The 10,182-nt window shown below is 35.8% G+C and overlaps 1 protein-coding gene across 1 annotated transcript in view; it reads left to right on the forward strand.

The window, feature by feature from the left end:
* Positions 1-8,602, forward strand: part of cln3 (CLN3 lysosomal/endosomal transmembrane protein, battenin) — a 78,465-nt gene extending 69,863 nt beyond the window's left edge. The window contains exon 16 of the mRNA XM_080043490.1: positions 8,469-8,602. The gene's annotated coding sequence lies outside the window, so the exon portion shown is untranslated. The remainder of the gene's footprint in view (positions 1-8,468) is intronic.
* The last annotated feature ends 1,580 nt before the right edge of the window (positions 8,603-10,182 follow it).

Below are 10,182 nucleotides of genomic sequence, written 5' to 3' on the forward strand. Positions count from 1 at the left end.
GGGGTGGGGGTTTCAGAAAGGGGGAGAGTGAGAAAGGGAGAGATTGTTATTTTTTGGGATATTTTGGCAGTCTCTAGGCACACCGTGGACCCATGGATATGTTGGAACACATTTAAAAAGTGCATTTAGCATAATATGTGACCTTTAAAATTACATTGTTGAGTCTGAACTGACTAAAGACCAGACTAGACAAGATTTGACTGCGAGATAAAAACATTTTACTCACCATTTTTTATTTATATAAAATATTCACAGTAAAGTGTTCCATGTTCCTAGTTGACTTTGCTTCACCATCGTCATATTGTGATAAGGGTATTCATCTTACATAGTCACATAAATACTAGGTCTGTCAGCGTTAAAGGTGAAGTAAGCGATATATTTTATGTAAATATACGTGTTAAATGGCTCTATATTCATACAGTGATCACTTATATAGTGTGCACGCTTCATAACACAGGTCTCTCAGTCACCCGCTCTGCATGTAATCGGCAAATAATGTTTATGCGCCTACAATGGCGGAGCAGGTGAAAATCCTTCCCAATGTCTGTTTTGATGGGTTTTTTCATGTTTTATCACACTTACTACAGAGTGCTTTGCACTTCCAACGCACACAGACCACAGGGCATGGAGCGTTTTTTTTTTTGGATAAACGCTCCCATGGTCAAACTTTAACCCTATAAACCCTGAACCATGAAATAAATGACAGAACATTTAAAAAAAATTAAACTGGAGTTCTTATTGGACCTTCTAACTAAATAACAAAAAATTAAATAGCAATTTGCATATATGGGTTTTCATTTTCATCATTTGTGATACATCCGGCATTTTCGGTAATTTATTGCTCAGTTTTTTTATTTAAAAAACAAACAACATATTAAACACATAATTGTCAACCTATTCAACTACGAGTTACCTTTAAAAACCTTTTTGAGTATTTAATACTTGGAAAATACCAGTTTTGATGGAGTATGACAAAATTATACATACGGAATACAGGATATGTATCCGCTATTATGAAGCTATCACGCAGCAATAAAAAACCAACAAATGGAACCAGTATGTTGGAAGAGGATTTCAGTTAGTTTGGCAACTTTGACAGTAGGTCATTATGTTCTATTGAGCAGCGGTAGAAGGACACCAGCAGTTTTGGGATTCTCCTCCTGAGAACTCTCAGGAAGTATAGTCTCTGCTGAGCCTTCTTCACTAGCCCAGTGGTGTTGAAGCCCCAGGTCAGGTCCTCCTTGATAATAATGTATGAAATGAAAAATTCACAAAGTTGGAGATTCCTTGTGTTGTATACCTGCTGTATCCATTTTGATACACACATTTTCCACACGGTTTTACTACAAAATAAGTTATGAAATATTAATTAATTTACTTTTGGATCACTGCATGAAGTCAGTGATCTTGGATGTCTGAATTGAAGGCTCTCTGGTGCATGAATGAATGGCTCTGGATTATCCGTGCATTGCATGTATTTGATTGTATACATCAGGTTTTTCAGGGAAAAAAATTACCACGCTGATGATGAAGAGGTCTCAAAAATCATGCATCAAATATAATACGTACGGCGTTACAGGGTTAAAAAGCAACTTGTGTAAATTGAATTTAATCATCACCAAAGTACTTTGAGTTTGAGCTACATCATACTACCTAGGCATACAAATGCAGTGCACTTTTCATATTTCTCAATGGGGAACAGTGTAATCCTTCCAAAAATTTTAAGAACAGACTTTAATAGTCAAAAGTATGTTTTAATTGGTTTATAATAATATGAAAATAAAATTATTATTTTCTTTTATTTCCTTAAAATGAGCCTATTTTATCTACAATCCCAATTCCGAAAAAGTTGGGACGTTATGTAAAACGTATAGGGGAGAGTGGGGTGAGATGTGCCACTTTTTACTCAAAGTGACTTTAAAGTGAGGCCTTGACAGTAAGGTCTCCAACTCAAATATGTATATTTCAGGGTGTTGTGCTTCCCCGGCAACAATAACTTTGGATCTGAAATAAACTGTTTAAGAAATATAGCTTTCCGAAAAAAAGTTGTCTTGTGGCACAACGTGTGGTGTAAGTTGTGCCACAAGAGAGAATACCATGGGGTAAATTGTGCCATTGGTATATATCTCATAAACTGTAATGTTTAGAAGAATTCAAAGAAGAATTGGAAAATTATCTCAAAAGCATAAATTTACCTAAATTATCTGAATTAGATCAACAACACCTTAACTCTCCATTCACAGAAGCAGAAGTCTGGGCTACAGTTAATTCAATGCCGACAAATAAAAGCCCAGGTCCAGATGGTTTTTCAGCCGAATTTTATAAAGAATTTTGGACTGATCTTCAGCCAATTTTTATGCCAATGATCAATCACTTCTGTCTTAAAAAAATACTCCCCAATTCAATGAATTATGCACATATAAGTGTGTTACATAAAAGTGGCAAGGATCCCTTAAATTGCTCCTCATATAGACCTATTAGTCTTCTTGACCATGATTATAAGATTATTACAAAACTACTAGCAAAAAGACTTGAATCTAATCTACCTAAATTAATAAATCCGGACCAATCAGGTTTTATAAAAGGGAGATATGCTGCAGATAATATAAGGAGACTGCTGAATACAATAAATAAATTGGACACCTGCCGGGAGCCTTCTCTGCTTCTATCCTTAGATGCGGAGAAGGCTTTCGACAGGGTTGAATGGAATTTCCTTTTCACTGCTCTTCATAGTTTTAATGTGGGCCATAATTTCATCGAATGGATCAAATCAATTTATAAAAACCCTAAAGCAGCTGTCATCACTAATGGTGCCTCCTCTGAGTACTTTTCTTTGACCAGAGGGACAAGACAGGGATGCCTATTGTCACCCTTGCTTTTTGCACTGGTGGTTGAACCATTAGCATCATGTGTACGAGACAATATTAACATTAAAGGATTAAAGATTGATGATAACGAACATAATATATCGTTATATGCAGATGATATAATTGTATATATAACAGACCCAGAAAACTCAACAGCACATTTATATAGTACAATAAAACAATTTGGAAAATATTCCGGATATAAAATCAATTTTAACAAATCTAATGCTTGCCTCTTGCATATGACTCCAACAGAAAGCATGTGTAGATCATATCCTTTCCAATGGACGCCTGGTAGCTTTAAATACCTTGGAATAAGTATTACTCCAAAATTAGACGACTTGTTCAAAGAAAACTACACTCCTCTCATTGATAAGATTAAAGCAGATTTGTGGAAGTGGTCAACTTTACCATTATCCCTGTTAGGACGAATAAATGTTATAAAAATGAATATTTTACCAAGATTGAACTTTCTTTTCCAAATGCTACCATGTTATTTATCTGCAGCATTTTTTAAACCTTTAAACAGAGACATTTCTAAATTTATCTGGTGCAATAAAAAACCAAGAATAAGTCTGACAAACCTCATGAAACCAGAAAACATGGTCTCCCCAATCTCCAGTACTACTTTTGGTCAGCGCAATTACGTAATTTAATATCATGGTCACTGGGGAGACAAGACTCATTGTGGGTCCAGATGGAGGCCAAATTTTTGGATCCCTTGCCGTTGGATTCCCTCATATTTATAAAACAATTTAATTTGATAAAAAACATGGATCAGTGTTTCACTGTCTACAATACGCTTTTAGCATGGACGGACTGTATTAGGACACTTGGCTTCCCTAATTGTACTTCGATGTATTCTCCTATCCATCAAAATCCTGATTTGAAAAAACATTTAAAACCAATTAATATAGGTAAATGGACAAGTTTGGGTATAAAACAATTTAGAGATTTATTCCATAAAAACTTACAACCAAAATCATTTATTGACTTAAAAAGTGAATATGGCATCCCGAACACAGATTTTTTTAAATACTTACAGATTCGGAATGTTGTTGGATCACTAATCAAAGAAAAAAAGTTCCGTTTTGGATTATCGGAAATGGAGGATATATTAATTTCCTCAATTACAATTCAAGGAAAAATTAGTGAAGTGTATGGTGTCCTATCAATAACGGGTCATTCATGTTTTCAAACTTTATTAAAGATCTGGGAAAAGGACCTAGGGTTGGTTTTAAATGGAAATATTTGGTCAAACATTTGTGAAAGAATACATTTCCCATATACAAGTAACAAAATCTAAGAAGCTAATTGGAAGTTCATTCATAAATTCTATCTCACACCAATAAAAATGCATAAAATCTCAAATGATAATTCATCAAAATGTCCTAGATGTAAAAAGGAAGAGGGAACTTTTTTGCACATGTTTTGGGAATGTCATTTTTTGAATTACTTTTGGAATTGTATTCATAATTTTACGAAATCTGTTTTGAAATTGGAATTTAATTTAAACCCCTGTTTTTATTTATTAAATGAGTCCCTAGACTTTCACTTAGATAGAAAAAAATCCAGAATACTGATACTTATAACATATTATGCAAAGAAATGTAGGGGAAGGTGGGGTGATTTGTGCAACTTTTTACTCAAAGTGATTTTAAAGTGAGGCCTTGACAGTTAAGTCTCCAACTCAAATATGTACATATATTTCAGGATGTTGTGCATCCCTGGCAATAAAAACTTTGGATCTGGAATAAACTGTTTAAGAAATATAGCTTTCGGAAAAAAAGTTGTCTTGTGGGGTGATTTGTGCGTCATTGTATCACAATGACAAAGTCACCATCATCATCTTTCTGGCCATCTGAACTCTCATCAGTGGTGTCGTTAAGTGGAATTGAGATGTCACTCTCTTCTGAGCTACTGTAGACAATCACTTTCTTTTGGTGACCACCGTATACAGCCATGCCACTGGCACAACTCTGAGAAATGTACTTTGCACTAGTTGCTCCGTGCTTGTGGAACCAACTGCCACCTGACAAATGTGATTCCCCCTACATTACTGCCTTTAAATCAAGGCTCAAAACCCATATGTACACCCTGGTGTTTCCTCCCCATTAACCTCTGCACTACTTACTTACCTCTGCACTACTATCTGTGTTTATGTGGATGTATGGGCTTTACGTCTTTTATTTTGGTTATTGTTATTTTACCTTCATTGTTTACCTACTGAATGCACTATGTACAGCACTTTGGACAGTGCAAACTGTCATAAATGTGCTTTTATAAATACATTTTACTTACTTACTTACTTACTTATAACTCACCCAGGCCCTTGCGCACAAATCACCCCATCCCCAGAATTTTGGATAATAGGCATGATGCAGCAATTTAGGGTTGACATTGTGCTAACTATATAGACTCAAAGTGTAGCATACCAAAGCACTAAAACATGTGTCAAATGTTTTCAAACGTGTCTATAATTGTTCAGACACAATAATCAAAAAACCTTGATCATGGAAATTTTACTTTGAAAGGCAAAACACAGTTTTTTGAGCTTAAATGTGCTTATATCTTATTCCTTGTGTCTCCCTTCTTTACAGGATGAGTCAAATGGATGGCTCTTCTTAAATATGTGGTCACATTTCCAATTTCTTCCACGGTTTTCTAGAAACAAGGGGTTTTGCAACTTCCAAAATGCACAAATCACCCCACCTTCCCCTATTCTATTTTTTTGGAAAAATGAGTCCCCACCAACTTTTAAGTTGTTTTTGGAACAAATGTCCACTTTTTTACCGTTAGAGAAATTAACCCTGGAAAAATGCGATCGCGGCCATATCTTTCACAAATTTTGGATTCCATTAATCAGTTGCTTAGAGGAATTTTCTATAGTAGGTTGTCAACAATGATAAGGAAATTATGTTATGATTTCTAAATATATATATTTTTTTTTGTTATTTTTTATTTTTTACTATTTTTATTATTATTATTATTATTATTATTATTATTATTATTATTATATATTTTTTTTCCGTCTTATCATTATTATTAGTATAGGATTGTTTTTCTTGCTTTTGTTGTTTTTTGATTGTGTGTTGTATATGTGCCTGCATGGCCTATGTAATGTTGGTGCAAGGAAGGGTTACATGAACATTATGTGATAAGTGTATTTATCAATGTATACCCATCACAAAAAAAAAACTGTAATGCAAGACAAATCCATTAGACAATCACTTATTTAAGGTTTATTTAAAGCAGGGGTGTCCAAACTTTTTTCACTGAGGGCCACATACAGAAAAATCTACGAAGGGCCGGCCACTTTGCAAAAATAATACATTTATCAGGACATGTAGCTGCTCTGATGTTTAGTTTCATAGTGTCTTCGTAAATTGTAATCCTTCTTCACGGCAACACTTTACTTGCACATTAAACAGATACATTCCCCCTCTTGTTAAATGCCATTGATACACCCAGTGTTTTCTGCTTTTGTGTCCAATGTCCAGCTGGGTGAAAATAGTAGCCAGCCGAGATCCCGCCCCTCCAAGGGGGGTCCGGGGGTGTGCCCCCCCGGGAGATTTTTTAAAGTTTTTAAAGTGAAATGCATGAATCTGGTGCACTTTGAGAGGGAAATTAAGAGGCTAAAGCTGAAGAATTTTGTTTGAAAAAAAATGGAGACACTGTGCCAGATGAATTAGAAGCTATTGGAGAAGGACACATGGATTTTCCATAATAATATTAATTTAAAATAAAATATTATGCAGGGTCCTCTGGGATGGGCTTGGTGCTCTTTTTGTTTTATGGGACATATTTCTCTGTAATATAATGAGTGCATTTAAATTATTTAAAAATTAAAAGGGCTATATTACATTATATTTTTAAAATCGGCCGCGGGCCAGCCACGCGGGCCGTAGTTTGGACACCCCTGATTTAAAGTAAATATTTTACAAAGATTGAAGGACCATTTTCTTAAACAAGGCCTAGCAGATCTAATGGTTTTACCTGCAAAGCTCCCAATGACAAAGTCACCATCATCATCTTTCTGGCAATCTGAACTCTCATCAGTGGTGTCGTTAAGTGGAATGGAGATGTCAGTCTCTTCTGAGCTACTGTAGACAATCAGTTTATTTTGGTGACCACTAGTGTACAGTATACAGCCATGCCAATGGCACAACTCTCAGAAGTTTACTTTGCACTAGCTGCTCCGCCCTTGTAGAACCAACTGCCACCTGGCATATGCGATTCCCCCTCCATTTCTGCCTTTAAATCAAGGCTCAAAACTAGTGCTGTCAGTTTATCGCGTTATTAACGGCGTTAACGCAAACCCATTTTAACGGCGTCAATTTTTTTATCGCGCAATTAACGCTCGTCATGGCCTAGGAAATGTTGTGGTCGTTGTTTCACATGCTGTTGTATCAACTAGTAGTGTCAGAACAACTGAAACACCACAAACTACACATATGGCTCGCAATTAAGTTACTGTCAATTCAAACGGAACATGTCCTACAGCGTAATTTCACAATAAAATAATTTAACTGGCAAAACGGCGAAACGTCAAGTCAATTCTGACTTTTATTTTGAAGCAGAAACCGGAACCTAGCACTTCCTAGCTCAGCTACGCGACCTTCACTAGTCTTCCGTGTTTGACTTTGGGACCTCGCTGAAAAGAACAGTAAAGAAAGCCTGTCATTTGCAAAAGTCCTACTTATAACCCTGCGCGCACACCAAAACCTCCATGAATGTTGGTGGCAGCCGCCAGTCATTCATTTTCACTTTAATTTTCGCCTTTTAATAGGCTTATAACCTATTGTTATTTGCACTGAATTGCAAATTATGATATTTTAGAAGAAATACACTGAATTACAATGGTGTAGACATCATTGTAATTCAGTGTATTTCTTCTTTAATATCATAATTAGAATGGGTGTGATAAGAGCATTAAAATGAGAAACAATAATGGGACAAAAAGAAATCAAGGGACATTCAGGCTAGAATAAATAAAAATGCGATTAATCGCGATTAATCGCGAGTTAACTATGACATTAATGCGATTAATCGTTATTAAATATTTTAATCGTTTGACAGCACTACTCAAAACCCATCTGTACACCCTGGTTTTTCTTCCGCATTAACTTTCTTACCTCTGCACTACTATCTTTGTTTATAGGTGGGTGTCTGGGCTTTATGTCTTTTATTTTTATTTTTGTTATTGTTATTTTACTTAAATTTTTTGAATGCACTGCTACTGAATGCACTATTTTCAGCACTTTGGACAGTGCAAAATGTGCTTTTATAAATACATTTTACTTACTTACATACTTATAACTCACCCCATGCCCTCTGGCACAAATCACCCCAACCCCAAAATTTGGGATAATCAGCATGATGCAGCAGTTTAGGGCTGACATCGTGCTAACTATATAGACTCAAAGTGTAGCATACTAAAGCACTAAAACATGTGTCAAATGTTTTCAAACGTGTCTATAATTGTTCAGACACAATAATCAAAAAACCTTGATCATGGAAATTTTACTTTGAAAGGCAAAAAACAGTTTTTTGAGCTTAAATGTGCTTTTATCTTATGCCATGTTTCTCCCTTCTTTACAGGATGAGTTCTTCTTCTTAAATGGTCACATTTCCAATTTCTTCTATGGTTTTCTAGAAACAAGGGGTGGCACAACTTCCCTCACCCCACTCTCCCCTATAAAACAGAACGTGATCATTTTGTAATCTTGTGTCACATTCAACCAAGTTGAAAACAATACAAAGGTGATATATTTTATGTTTTACTCTATCTATTTCATTGTGTTTTGTAAATATATGCTTATTCTAAATTTGATGCCAGCAACACATTTCAAAAAAAGTTGGGACAGGGGCATTAAAGGATTTGAAGCTGTAGAATGTTAAAAAAAAACAGTTTGGAACATCACTCACATAAACATGTTAACTGGTGACATTATCATGAATGGTTATAAAGGGGCATCCCGTAAAGATTCAGTTTGCACAATCAATAATGGGTTGAGGCTCACCACTTTGGAAAGAACCGCTGAGGAAAACAAATTCCAACAGTAAAAACAAAATTCCTGCAAATAATTTAAGGATTTTGCGATCTATGATATGATAAAAAGATTTAGGGTATCCAGAGAAATATCTGCACATGAGGGGGGAAGAGTACCAAAATTAAAATGTAATGCCCATGACCTCATGTGGCCCTGCATTAAAAAATGACACGATTTTATAAAGGATATCACGAAATGGGCTTTGGATCACTTCAGAAAACCATTCTCTATCCCTTATACCAGGGAATTCATTTTATTCTGGCCTTAATTCCGAAAACTCTTTGTTTATTACACAGAAATGGAAGCGTTTTATACTGAGGTTAAGCATTACCTCAAGCCCACCAAAGTGAACCCATACAGATCAGACTTGCCATAGATCAGACTTGCAACAAGAGTACTAACAAGTCTGTGTCATCACCTACTGAGACTGTGTCTTTTGTTCTGGCAGAGGCAATGGCAGTTTGGACAATGAGCACATCTGCATCGTGCTTTGCATGGTTTGTGATACACAATTTTTTGTCTTACAAGTTTCTTTGAAAATGAATTTTAATATGCAAATGAGCTATACACTTATCAAATATAGGCTACCCAAAATATGTCCGCGTAGGCTTCATTTGAACCTTTACTCCTACCACATTAAAACTAAATGAAAAGTAAGACATTTGTATTAGAAGTTATATTATAATGGTCAAGGCTTTCCAGAAGGGGTTGGTCGAACATCAGAACAGGGGTCACATCATACTGCAGAGCTTGAGTTGCCACAAACCTCAATGTTGAGTATATAGGATTCATCACTGGGATCAAGATCAATCATTGGAAGGAATGTCACTGAAGCTCTCCCAGGGTGTTCATCTAGAAGATGCAGGATCTGCATCATACCAGACCATAATGGCCTTTGAGAGTGAAGGAGTAGGGATGTCTTCCAGAAAACATCCAGCTGTGATGTTTTGTTATCTGCTGGCAACAGAGCCAGTGGCTGATGCACAATAGGTTCACGTATAGGAGGACTCATAAAGTACTGAATGTGTATGCGACCAACTGCAGCAATATCTGCAGCAGTCACTTGGATCATTAAAGGAAAAAATGAAGTCTATGCGGATATATTTTGGGTAGCCTATATTTGATTAGTGTATAGCTAATTTGCATATTAAAATAAATTTTCAAAGAAACTTGTAAGATAAAAATGGTATATCACAAACCATGCAAAGCACGATGCAGATGTGCTCATTGTCCAAATTGCCTCTGCCAGAACAAAAGACACA

Source organism: Ammodytes marinus (assembly GCF_949987685.1).
Source record: "Ammodytes marinus genome assembly, chromosome: 16".
NCBI classification, from domain to species: Eukaryota; Metazoa; Chordata; class Actinopteri; order Uranoscopiformes; family Ammodytidae; genus Ammodytes; species Ammodytes marinus.